The sequence below is a fragment of the Canis lupus genome, chromosome 3 (assembly GCF_011100685.1).
Source record: "Canis lupus familiaris isolate Mischka breed German Shepherd chromosome 3, alternate assembly UU_Cfam_GSD_1.0, whole genome shotgun sequence".
NCBI classification, from domain to species: domain Eukaryota; kingdom Metazoa; phylum Chordata; class Mammalia; order Carnivora; family Canidae; genus Canis; species Canis lupus.
Window position 1 is genome coordinate 13,092,711 of NC_049224.1, and position 13,292 is coordinate 13,106,002.

Below are 13,292 nucleotides of genomic sequence, written 5' to 3' on the forward strand. Positions count from 1 at the left end.
TACTCATTGACTGGGACTATTTAAAATGGAATACTGGAATGCTGGAAAGCCACATTCCAGAAGGGTAATACAAATCTGTAGTTATATACGACACTATGGAGTTCAAAAAATTCCTGAGTAGCCATGTAAATGTACCAAGTGAGTTGACTTAGGCAAGCTATCTGGTCTCCCTGTGCCTCAGTTTCTCCCTTGTGAAATGAAACTTACCTTAAATGATTAACTGAGAAAAGAAATGTGGGCAGTCCTGGTGGTCCAGCGATTTGGCGTCACCTTTGGCCCGGGGTATGATCCTGGAGACCGGGGATCAAGCCCCACGTTGGGGACTTGGAGCTGCTTCTCTCTCTGCCTGTGTCTCTGCCTCTCTCTGTGTCTGTCATGAATAAATAAATAAATCTTAAAAAAAAAAAAAGCTGAACTCTTTAAAAAAAAAGTGTATAATATTTAGGCTTGTACTTGACACACAGTAAACATAGTAAGAAATCTCCCTTAGTCTTACTACAACTGATGTTGGGCTGATCTAAGACATCCTGGCCAAGCATTCAACTTCTTTTGAAGATTACTTCGTTCACTTCTGCAAAAGTGCATCGTTTGCATGAAGAAAGATGCTCATCTTTATACTGGTGAGAGAAGGGGCATTTATTTACTTTGTTAAACTGTGATATAATTTTGGTTTTTTGTGATTTCATATTTTGATTCTCCCTAGCTGAAAGTTTATAAAAAAATAGTATGAGTAATTCCTAACAAATGAAAAGATGGCTCATTTGCACTTATGAGAAGTGAAAATTAAAATTACGCTTCATTATTATTTTCTGCCTCTCAGAACTGGTAAAGGTTCTGAATTGTATGATATAAATTGTAATTGATGAGAAGGTGGAGAAACAGACAATCACATAATCATCAATATCTATCAAAATTGCAAATGTGCCTACCTTTCAACACAGTAAAAACATCTAGAAATATGTATAACAGACATATTTGCACATATACAAAGTGGTCTATGAGCAAGGCCATTGTTTTTAATTGAAGTATTGCTTTTAGTCAGAATATTTTGGAAACAACCTAAATTTCTATCAATAGGGCATTCACCAGATAAATTTTGCTACATACAATTATAGAAAAGAATGAGGATGCTCTTTCTGTATTACTATGTAATACATGGTATATTCAATAAAAACCAAGTACAGAGCAATACGAAAAAGTGATATTCAGCTAACAGGGACAAGAAAGAAATGTATATGTTTGACTGTATATTAAATACCTATGGAAAATGCACGGGAAACCACTCACATCAGTTGTCTTTTAGAGGAGGAACAGGTAGCTGGAGGACAGGATGAAAGGAAGAGTTTTTGTTGTATTTTTTTCACCTTTCTTGAATCTTTAATATGTAAACAAATGGCATATTTAAAAAATAAATAATTTAAAATATTCCTCATCAGTCAAGAGATGATCTTTACTCATCCTCAATTTTGGTGGTCGTTTTCAACACAGGTTTTGATGAAATAATTTTTAAAAATCTAAATTTCTTGAAGTTTAAGATTTTAGGTAGAAATGATTTCACACTGAACTTTTTTTTAGTATAACATGAAACTAAACTTTTCTTACTATTTAAAACATTCCTCATGATTATTATATTTATTTATCTATCAATTTTTGAGAGAGAGAGAGAGAGAGAGAGCTCGTGCAGAAGTTGGGTGGGAGTAAGGGCAGGGGGAGAGGGACAGAGAATCTTAAGATTCTCCATTCCCCACTGGGCATGGAGCCATTGCAGAGCTCAGTCCTCAGACCCTGAGATCATGACCTGAGCTGAAATCAAGAATCAGCTGCTAACTGACTGAGCCACCCAGGCACCCCTCTCGTGATTCTTTTTGTTGGGATTTGAGCAGGCTTTCAACATTGAAAAGGAAAACGAAATAAGTGTATTCCATATATGTCATGTTAAAAAATTCTAGCATATTCATGAACTTGAAGTCAAATTCTTCTACCTACCAAAAAGCAGATGTCCTTTGAGGCTCAGGAGGGAGAATGTGCCTGCTGCCCTCAGAGTTGCTATTTCCTGTCCTAGTGCTGCCCCTGATCTGAGCCTACAACACAATTTTATATTCATAGTTCCAGCCTTGCACACAGAGGCAGGCAACTGATAGTAAACCCCAAAGGAGGATTCTGATCTATTCCTGTACCGGCCCCTCCCGAGATGCAGCTGAAGCTGAGCCTTCCAAGAGTGACCTGTTGTTGGGCATGGCTGCTTCAGAGTGGAGAATTTGTTGTCTCTCACACTTGCACAAATATCTGAGGGGGAGGCCAGCAGCCATATTGACTTCTTCTACCTCCTGGTCACAACCACCACTGACTCAAGGTTGTACATAAAACCCTTCTTTGTAAATTCACATTTGAAAACATTTCCAAATGCTATCCAGTCTTTCATTCATTCAACATTTCTCTTCATTATCTATCTCTTTTCATAATTCTGTTTTCATTTCCTTCATCCCAAAATCTAACAAAATATCTTAATATTAGTTTGAGGTTCAGTGGCAATAATCTAAAGATATCTGAAGAATTCTGTTTTTTAATTCTTGCCAAACAAACTCTGCTGGGCATATTGAGAAATTAAAGAAAACTTTAGAGAAAAATGGGAAATGTCTGTCTTTAAATAGGTTTTTAAGCTGAAATTCAGGATCATTTCCTTCAGTACAAGGTAAGACTGGACAAGCTTTTGTGAGTACCTGATTTTTCCTGTTATTAATAATGCCATTAATTGAGTGCCACTATGTTTTATTCATTTTTACACCAACCTGTAAGACGGGTCTTATACTCATGATCAGATGAGGGAACAGGCTCAGAGAAGTTAAGTCACAGAGCTTACTTATGATAGGGTGAGACTTAAAACAGTGAGTAATAACTATGATAGAGTGCTTACTTTGCACCAATCTCAGGGGGCAGTATTTTTCATAATTTCTACACAGCAAACCTAGCAAGGTTAGTACTGTTATTATCCTTTTGCAGATAAGGAAACCTGAGTCATAGAGAGATCAGGTTGGGAATCTAAGCCTGTTTGATTCTTAAACTCTGGCTCCTTCCAGATGGTTATATACCTGGACCAAATGGAAATGGACATTTCTAAGATTAAATGTTAGCTATTGAGAGAAACTGTAGTTTTAGGATCTGGTTGGGAGATGAAGTTGATAATAGGGAAAAGTAGAGGGAAATAAGCCATCTAAATTTATTTATTATGAACTGTATTGAGAATCTTTAAACAACCTGAAGCAGAAGCAATTTTCTAACTAAGCACAGAAGAGGGTCATTTAATGTTTGAAAGAGGCATCTGAATGGCAGTAGCCTAGTCTTGAGTAGCTAGTGAAATTAGTGGTGAGCATCTGTTCCTGATATCCACTAGGACAGAACAAATGAATGGGACTTAAGTCACAATGGAGATATTTCAGTGCACTGATGTGAAGGTTGCTTTGGAATTGAAAAGTTATCAAGGAGATTACAGACTCTGTATCTGGAAACTTTAAAATATAGTTTTAAATTAGTCTAGGATGATTATCCTAGACTTATCCTGACTCAGCCCAGAGAGCTGGAGTCCAACCATTCAAAAATCCTGTCCAACTTCTTGATTCTATATATAATTCCCAATTCCCAATGAATTCTGAGAGTGATTGTATCTAGGCTTTCCTTCAATGTGTGCATATCAGCATTTATTGCTTCCAGGCTTTCTCATCTCTCCCCATCAAATTTTGGATTTGGGAACAAAGAGAAAAGCGAAGTCCATGTAATTTGCTTGTACCCTCTATTATTTCTCCTTATTTCCCCCTAATGCCTCAACACAATGACTCCCTCTGACTAAGAAGTTTTAAATGTTCTCACCCAGTTGAATGTCAAAACCGATTTCTAGGTACATAGTCTGCTCACATGGCTCTTGCCTGGGATACTCTTAGTCTTAGAAATTTCACCATCTACGGTGTCAGAGCCTACTCTCACTCTAGGCATAAAGCCTCTGAAGATCATCCTCTTGTCAGGATTTCTAGAATACTCAAAGTCTGAACCACAAAGTTCAGTGCTGAGTCACCCTATGATTCTTTGGAATTACACATATCTCCCCTTCCAACTAGATTGTTAGTTCTCTAAGTGAAGAGACCTTGCCTAATGCTTTTCTCAATCCCCAATATTGCTGAACAGTCAGAACTCAAATATTTGTTTGTTTTTAATCACTAATAACTTTGTGGTCTTATTTTCACCCTTGTGGTCTAGTGAGCTTAAAAATTTCAAATAGATTAAAAAATATTGGCCTTAAAAAATGTTGGCCTTGTAGAATATATTAGACGTTGGTCAAAAATGCAAACTATGTTGTACAAAACATATTTCACTTCAGTGGGAGCACTACTCAGTGCTTTTTTGCTGATAGGATTTAGAAAAAAAGGTGCCCTTGACACTCAGGAAATGAGTCTGCTTACATTCTCTCTCATCCCAGATCTCTGGTCCCCTATTTCAAGATAAGAGTCTATTTGGCTTGGCTCCATTTACCTGAAGTTTATGTGCGGAAAGCATGCCATATACTGAAAAAGAGGAAGAAGAGGAGAACTAACATGTTGAACATTTATTTGGCAGGGACTTTAAGTTCATAATTTCACATAATATTCATGGATTTCCTCCTGTTCTTCAAGTTTAACTAGCCACTAAGTCCCAAGAATTCTGAAGTCCTAACACCTCTCACATCTTTTCCTTCTTTTCCATTTCCTCATATATTTATCGTACTAGACTCACTTCCTCACAACTATACTGCAGCAAGTTCCTGGCAGAAACTCTCTAGACCTACATCTCCCCAGCCCAAATCACTTATCGATCTTCTTTCAACATCAGTGTAATCATCCTTATGGTGCTACTACTCCCCTTCATATGGAGAGGGAAATACCAGCTCTAGTCTCCATTCCACCTGTCTCTCCAGCCTCATTCCCTACCCCTCTCTCTCCCTGGCATTCCTAACTGATATTCTCAGTCTTATTGAAAACCCTCAGTGGTGGCAATTATTTCTTTCTTTATCTATTCCATAAACATTTACAGGGCCCCTACTTTGTGAGTGTCTCGAAGTAAGTCTTAGGGACAAAAAAAAAAAAAAGATAAATAGAACACAGTCTCTGTCCACAAGTAGGAGAAATTAACATTATACAGATTTGGGCCTTTTGGTATGTTGTGGTGAGTATTAATAATAGAGATATCTGCCTGGCGGAGGGAGAACATTGAGTGAAGACTTATCAGACTTCACTTGGGGGAAGTGAAGGTCAGGGAAAGTTTCACATAAGAGAAAATGCCTCCTCTGAAAATCAAGAAAACAATTCCATTTATAATAACATCAGAAGAAAAACACTTAAGAAAAAATCTAACCAAAGAACTATAAAGCTCATATACTTAAAACTATAAAACATTGTTAAAAGAAATTAAAGATCTAAATAAATGAAAAGATAGCCCGTGTTTATGTATTGGAGGATTTACTATTATTGTTAGGGCAATACTACTGAAACTGATCTATAGGTTTGATGCAATCCCTCTGAAATTTCCAGCTGCAAGGGACACAGAATAGTCAAAAGAATTTGAAAAAGAACACCACAGTTGAAGGACTCATATCTCCCAATTTCAAACTGACAAGTCTACAGTAATCAAGAAAATGTGGCACTGGTGTGCAGATAGAAATATGGACCAATGGAAGAGAACTGAGAGTTCTGAAGTAACCCCATACATTTATGGTCAACTGCTTTTGACAAGATTGACAAGGACATTCAATGGGAGAAAGAACAGTCTTTTTTTTTTTTTTTTAACAAGTGGTTATGAACAACTGAGGATCTACATGCAAAAGAATGCATGTGTACTTCTTTCTCACACTATGGAAATGCAAAACCATGATATTTCTCCCCACCCACAAGGATGTCTGTAATATTTTTTTTAAAAAGGCATTAGCAAGTATTGGCAAGGATGTGGAGAAATTGAAATACTCATACACTGCTATGGGGATTTAAAATGATGCAGCTTCTGTGAAAAACATCTTAGCAGCTCCTCAAAATTTTATTTTATTTTATTTTATTTTATTTTATTTTTTTTTATGATAGTCACACAGAGAGAGAGAGAGAGAGAGAGAGGCAGAGACATAGGCAGAGGGAGAAGCAGGCTCCATGCACCGGGAGCCCGACGTGGGATTCGATCCCGGATCTCCAGGATCGCGCCCTGGGCCAAAGGCAGGCGCCAAACCGCTGCGCCACCCAGGGATCCCAGCTCCTCAAAATTTTAAATATAGAATTACCATACGACCTAATAATAATATATATTTAGCAATTCCATTCCTAAATATATACCTGAGAAAATGAAGACAGGTATTAACAGATGTTCGCTTGTATACAGTGTTCAAAGCAGCATTATTCACAATAGTCAAGAAGTAGAAACAATCCAAATGTCTATCAGCTGATGAATAGATAAGCAAAATTTGTATATATACACACTAGAATATTATTTAGCCGTAAAGAAAAGTAAAGTATGGGTCCATGCTGCAATAAACATGAACCTTGAAAACATTATACTAAGTAAAAGAAGCCAGACACAAAAAGTCACAGATTGTATGATTGTAATTCTATGAATGTCCAGAATAGGCAAATCCATGGAGAGAGAAGGTAGATGAGTGGTCACCCGGGGGGGGTGAGGGTGGAGGAGAACTGAGACTCACTGGGAATAGGTACTAGTGTTCTTTTTCGAGTAGTGAAAATGTTCTAGAATTAGATCATGGTGATGTTTAGAATATGCAAAATATAGCGAATATACTAAACCCCACAAAACAAATACTTTAAAATAGTGAATTTTATGTCATGTGAGGCTAATCTCATTTTTTAGAAATGCTATTAAAATAAAAGATGCTTTAAGAAAACCTTGAAGCAGGGAAAGGCTCTAAGAGTGGAAAGTGGAGAAATAAATTCTGGGCAGAGGGTATCAAATGTACAACAGCAGAGCCACGAAGCCATATATTTAGCTCAGGACACTACAAGTGATTACAAAACCACACAAACCCAACCCAGAAAATCAGTTGTAGGTTGAAACAAACGAAACTTATAAAGCTTTTTTTCGTAAGTCAATATGACACTTCATCTCTTGTGTGATTAAAAGATGATTTTCTTCCCTCCTACATATTGCTCCTCATCTTGGAATTGATCAATAAACGAGGGATGCGTGGGTATCATCTCTCTGCCTGGAAGGCTGTCTCCCTGACTCTCTATGGATCATGCTTCCTTTTTTTTTTGGATCATGCTTTCTTATTTTTCAGTCCCAACTTAAGTGTCTTTTTCTGGAGAGGCCTTTCCTGACCCTACCATCTAAGTAGATTCCCACTTTTCACCTTTGTTTTCTATCACTGCTTCCTGTTAGTATCCTGTACAGGCAATTATGTTCACTTGCTGGTTGTTTGGACTTTTTAAAAGGAGATTTATTAACAAGGGGTGGTGGAAAGGGAGCTGGGCAGGGGGTAGGGGAGACTGGGTGATGGGCACTGAGGGGGGCACTTGATGGGATGAGCACTAGGTGTTATGCTATATGTTGGCATATCGAACTCCAATAAAAATATATATACAAAAAAATTAAAAAAATAAAAGGAGATTTATTTATTTATTTTAGGAGAGGGAGGGGCAGAGGGAGAGTGGGAGAGAATCTCAAGTGGACTCCACATGGAGCGTGGTGCCTGATGCAGGGCTCAATCCCACAACCCTGAGATCAAGACCTGAGCCGAAACCAAGACTCGGACGTTTAACCAACTGCACCACCCAGGTGCCCCTTGGCTTGTTGGATTTTTATTTCTCACCCTAGACAGTAATCTCTGAGGATAGGGAACATGATTGTTTTATTCAGTGGTATGTCCCCAGTGCTAGGACAGTGCTCCATAAATATGAGTCAAAAGCAGGAAGATGTGATAGGTAGATCAGACCTCCTCAGGTTACAGGCCCAGAGAGGCCTGGCACTGCCTCCTTGTTCTGAAGCACAATATCCCAGGCTTAGCTGGTCTAGGGCTTGGCTGTGCTTTAACTCTGTGTTTGCAAAATTTATAGCACTTGATAGCAAAGAAATTCATCCCTGCCAGAGTCAACACCAATAAGTGCTGTGACTCATGGCTCAGCCTGTGTTAGTCAAGGTTGGGCAGGATGGGCCCAGGAGGGCATTCTCTAAGGTAGCAGAGGACTGGGTTTTAAAGTTGGGAAGTGAGCAAACACACGCTGCTTGAGTGGGAGGCTCATGGGAGGTGTGTTGGGAGACAAGGTTGGAAGGCAAAGCTGAGGTACCAGTTAGAGTGAAATCTAACTCTAGAGCAACCCTCCTATGTAGCTCTGTGTGAACTCTCCGACAGAAACTGGGCAAAGGGTCAGCACGCACTTCTGAGGAAGGTGTGATGCTTTTAGTTATAGGCTTGATTCTCTGAAGGAGATGCTGAGGCATTGTGTGTGGTGTGGGATATTTATAAGGAGTAGCGCTTGTGGACAGAAGAAGGCTTGAGCAGTGGGAGAAACTGGCCTGCAGTGGAAGCTTGGCAAAGCCTTGGCCAAGCCAGGGGGCGTTCTTGGAAGAGAAATGTCAGGCAGCGTTGTCACATATCCTGCTAAATGGTGGGGCCTTTCTTACAACCCCTTCCTGCCATTCAGTGGCCACGTACAAGGCTGCCCAGGTAAAGCGATTCTCTGCAGCTGAGGTTCCTGAGTGGAGCTGACAGCTGGAGGCTCCTGTTGACCACTCTCTGCAGCGGGGAGCGGGCCCTGGCCTGGAGGGGCCATAGCTCCCACCACATGAGCCCCCTTAACGTTGGTGGTCCTGTGGAACAGGGCTTCTTCCTTTCCTTGCTTCCCTTCACTGCAGACATTGCCCAAAGGCTAGTTTTCCCTCATATCTTAGCCCATAAGAAATATTATCATTTTCCTTCCTCATGAAACAATAAGTAGGAAGCAGCAGGACTACTTGATCTTAACTCTTGATAAGAGGTTGTCAGGCCAAAGATTACATTTCTCCACCCGTTTCACCTTGGTTTGGTTTTTGAAATACAAATTTGTGGTTTTTGATTTTTCAAATCATTTAGACTTTCAAAACCAATGTCGAAGACATTTGGCTGGACATTATTCTCAAAGACAGAATAATGCTTCTCCATTTGGCTGGAAGCTGTTTAATTCTACCTTTAATGTTACTATATTCAAGGAAAGAGAAATAAAAAAAGGAAGGGGGAAATGAACTTCCCCGAAGCCCAGTATCAGGCTCTGGAGTTGATTTTTCCATGTTATATGTCATTCAGTGAGGAGGAACTGGCTTTCAAAGATAGGTCACTGATTTCGAGGACTCAAAGACACTTGCCCATCTCTTATGCCGAGGGGCAAGGCATTATTTGTTATAAATGCTAAATTCCTCTGTGTCCTTCAGGGGAGAGATACGCAGTACAGAATTCAAGTTCACCAAAACTTTTTTTTTCCTTCAAGATTGTGACTTTAGGTCTTTTAATTTCTTATATCAAATTTAGAATCCACTTGCCAATGTCTACCAAAAAAAGTCTGCTGGGGTTATGATAGGGATTGCCCTGAATCTATAGATCAATTATGGAAGAAATGATATTGATACAAGGAAAACGGCTTCTCCCTACATTAGATCTCCTTTGTTTTCTTCTCAGTCTTGTCTTCTAGTTTTCAAGGTGGAAATCTTATACAACTGCCATTAGACTTTATTCCTAGGTCATGGTGCTCTATTATAAATGATATACTGGCCATTCTAGGGCTGAGAAGGGCCAGGTCATGAAAGGCAGTTGTGTTATCTTATGACAGCTTCCTTCAGTGATGAGGTCTTCGTTAATTGCTTATGTTCTAAATGTGCAGGAAACAGGACCCCTACTTGCTTTCTAACCTGGGCTCTGAAGGTTAAACTAATTGGGCAGCTTGGAGAAAGCCACTTCACTTCCCGGGTCTGTGACTTATTTTATCTCAGAATATTATTATCCTCCCTCTACAGATAAGGAAGCAGAGTAGTGAGTGATGAATGACAGCCTAAGGCTTTACAGCTGGCAAATGGCAGAGGCAAGCCTGGGGTAGATCTGTCTGCCTGACTCTAAACCTATACACATTTTTTTGGAGGGGGAGGGACAGAGAGCTCAAGCTCTGGCAGAGGTGAGGGGCAGAGGGAGAGAGAGAATCTTAAGGAGGCTTAAGGCTTAGCACAGAGTGCAATGTGGGATTCAAATTCATGACCTTGAGCTCATGACCTGAGCCAAAAGCGAGAGTCAGATGCTCAGTTGACTGAGCCACCATGCAGGCACCGCAAACCTGCACACTTTGCACAACATCACCCAATCTCCTACAGAGAGGCTGGGTGTATGATTTCCATATTTCCTTCCATTTTTAATGTTTCATGTGCTCTCGGCTATATTTATCAAACAGAAATAGAAACCATATTCGGCTTATATACACAGTATTAATGCTATGTATTTATAGAGATTAAATTGATTCTTGCCATCTTTGAGGATATTTCCTCTGGGCAGCAAGATATTGGGTGACACTCTTTGAGTTTCAAACATTTTAGCCATGGGACACTGTTTGACCTGCTAAAGCAATTTATTAATTTCCTCTTTTATAGAGCGTCTTAAAAAACAAGTTAAGGTAAACTGCCAAAACTATTTAGCGCGTACTATTACAGATAGGGCCTTTTCGTAGTAAAGGATAAAAAGATAATTAAGTAGGGAAAAGTTTTTGTGCACTGAAATGGTGATTTTGAAAGGATGCTTTAAAAAGTCAACAATGCTGGGGGGCCTGGGTGGCTCAGCGGTTGGGCGTCAGGTCAGCCTTGGGCTCAGGTCACAATCCCGGGGTCCTGGGATCGAGTCCTGCATCTGGCTCCCCGCAGGGAGCCTGCTTCTCTCTCTGCCTGTGTCTCTGCCTCTCTCTCTCTGTCTCTCATGAATAAATAAATAAAATCTTTATAAAAAACATTAAAAAAAAACCCCCAACAATGCTTAAAAGGATTTATTTCCGGGCACCTGGGGGGCTCAGTCAGTTAAGCATCTGCCTTCGGCTCAGGTCATGATCCCAGAATAAAGATCCTTTAAAAAAACAAAAGGATTTATTTCCTTTCTAAATGTTTGTAGAAGGTAACCTTTTTATATTTTTTAATTTTTAATTTACATTCAATTTGCAAGAAAAGGTAACCTTATTTCCACTTTCAACTGGGCTTCTGCTCCTACAACAGAACCTCCGATGGCAATCGACACAGCAACTAATCTTTCCTCTTCAGCTTGTAAGGTAAGCCACATGTCCAGTGAAATGAAAATAAAAGTATGGCTAATGGGTAAGTAAGTCCCACCTTCAGGGTTTCCTTTACCACCAGGCAAGCCTGGTGCCTGAGGTCTGGGACTTGAAGAGGGTCCCAATGCCTCCTAGTGGCATAAAGGGGCAGATCACCTAGCTGGGAGCCTCTCTGCCTCTCCTCTTCCTTCCAGTAGGCCACATGAACCAGAAGATAGGACATTTATATTTCTGGGCACTGAACACATTCCCTTCAGAAGTTTCCTCAAGAACCTTCTGTGTTTTAAAAAAAAGGAATATTCTGTGTTTAATTGAGAAAACAGTAACACTACAATTTTTTTTTCAGTTTTGTAGCTCTCCAAACATTTTCATGGTAGATTGCAAATTTTAGGGTTTTCCAGACTAGTAAAATGAAGAAGAAGAAGAAGAAGAAGAAGAAGAAGAAGAAGAAGAAGAAGAAGAAGAACAACAACAACAACAACAACAACAACTAGATTGTCCAACTTTGTGTTTTGTCAAATAATTGATATCTGAGAGACAAAAACTTACCAAATACCATATCATCACCACTGATGAAAGGAAGAACATGATCTTAGCAAAGGAGCAAGGTCATTTCACACACACACAAAAAAAGTCCTTTAAATAGCCTAAAATGGACTTTTTTTGGAAAACTCCCTGTACTATCTTGAATTTTCTCATTCTTCTGCAGAGCAGAGCAGTAAAAACTTTGTCACAGACTTTCACAACCAACCTCTGAAGGAAATGAAGCAGGTATTACGTTCATCTTATGTGTTGAGAAGCGTGCGCTAGGACATGTGAAATAAGAAGGTCCGGTGATGCTGACACTGCTTGTCCCCAAACCATACTTGTGCCATCAAGGCCGTAGACTCTGGGCTAGAATCCTGGTTTAGAGACTTAACAGCTAGGAAAGCTTGGGACAGTTTAGTAACATCTGAAGGCCCTAGAAAAAAAATACATAATCAGCTTACCCTAAGGGCCTGGTTTTAATATAAAGTCAAAGAGCAGATGAGATTTGGTTGGTTCAGTTGCTTCTTCTGGGCCCACCTACAGGTAAGAGTGACTCCTTAAGGCCAAGGCTGCTAAGTGTGTTTCTTTTCCTGAATTTCCCAGATTACAAACAGGGACCAATCTGCTTAGCCAGCAGAACCTAATTTCTGTCTCTTGTTCTCCCCAGGGCTTTGTAGTCCCAGAGAAACACTTACAATGTGAGTACATATTGTTCTTCAGAGATTTGCCATCTTAGTAAGTCTATGAGCCTTCTGGTATCCTTTAATAAATTCTTTTTCTTTTTATAAAAACTATGAGGGTGAGTGAAAAAGAATAGAGAGAGATATTCTTTATTCTGAAAATTCAAAACTACATCCCTGAATGTCTGGGAGGACTTGGTGGGTACAAATTTAATGGACATTAAATAAGCCATCTTCTACCTCCCACAACCTCATGGATTTTTTTTTTTTTTTTGTGGGAATACATTGCTTGAACCTAAAGTAAACAATAACCTGAACATTCATACGTGTGCTTGGCCAAAAAGAAAGTGACCTCTTTCATTCTTTCTTTCCTTCTATGGCCCTGCACTTACAGAGGGAAGAGGAACAGAGGTTATACTGGAGGGAGGGATAGAGATAATCCTAATTTTCTCTTTTCAGTTTTTTCACTCTTTTCACAAACTACTTTTCCTTCCTTTTATTAGCTTAGATGATTATAGTGGTGAGAAATTAGCACAGTTACTAAACCGTCCCAAGCTTTCCTAGCTGTTAAGTCTCTAAATTAGGGCAATTGCCCAAGATCACAGAGATCGTGGTAAAAAGATCATCAGAATTCTGACTTCTAGCTTTCTACACAATTTTGTTGCCATTTTTAAGGATTTACCAGGAAAACATTACAAGGAGAGAATACCGGACAAAATTTTGAGAATTCATGGACGATATTTCATTTGAGTAAAGATTACAAGAAAATTCATATTCTACTTTGTGAGTGTGTGTG

At 39.4% G+C, this 13,292-nt stretch overlaps 1 long non-coding RNA gene across 5 annotated transcripts in view; it reads right to left on the minus strand.

Moving 5' to 3' along the window:
- Positions 1–13,292, minus strand: part of LOC111095126 — a 72,965-nt gene that overhangs the window by 20,144 nt on the left and 39,529 nt on the right. For 4 of the 5 annotated variants that reach the window (XR_005356646.1, XR_005356643.1, XR_005356644.1 and 1 more), the window contains 2 exons: positions 497–617; positions 208–370 (listed from right to left, as the gene is read on the minus strand). This is a non-coding gene — a long non-coding RNA (uncharacterized LOC111095126). The remainder of the gene's footprint in view (positions 1–207; positions 371–496; positions 618–13,292) is intronic. The other variant, XR_005356645.1, reaches the window with a different exon arrangement.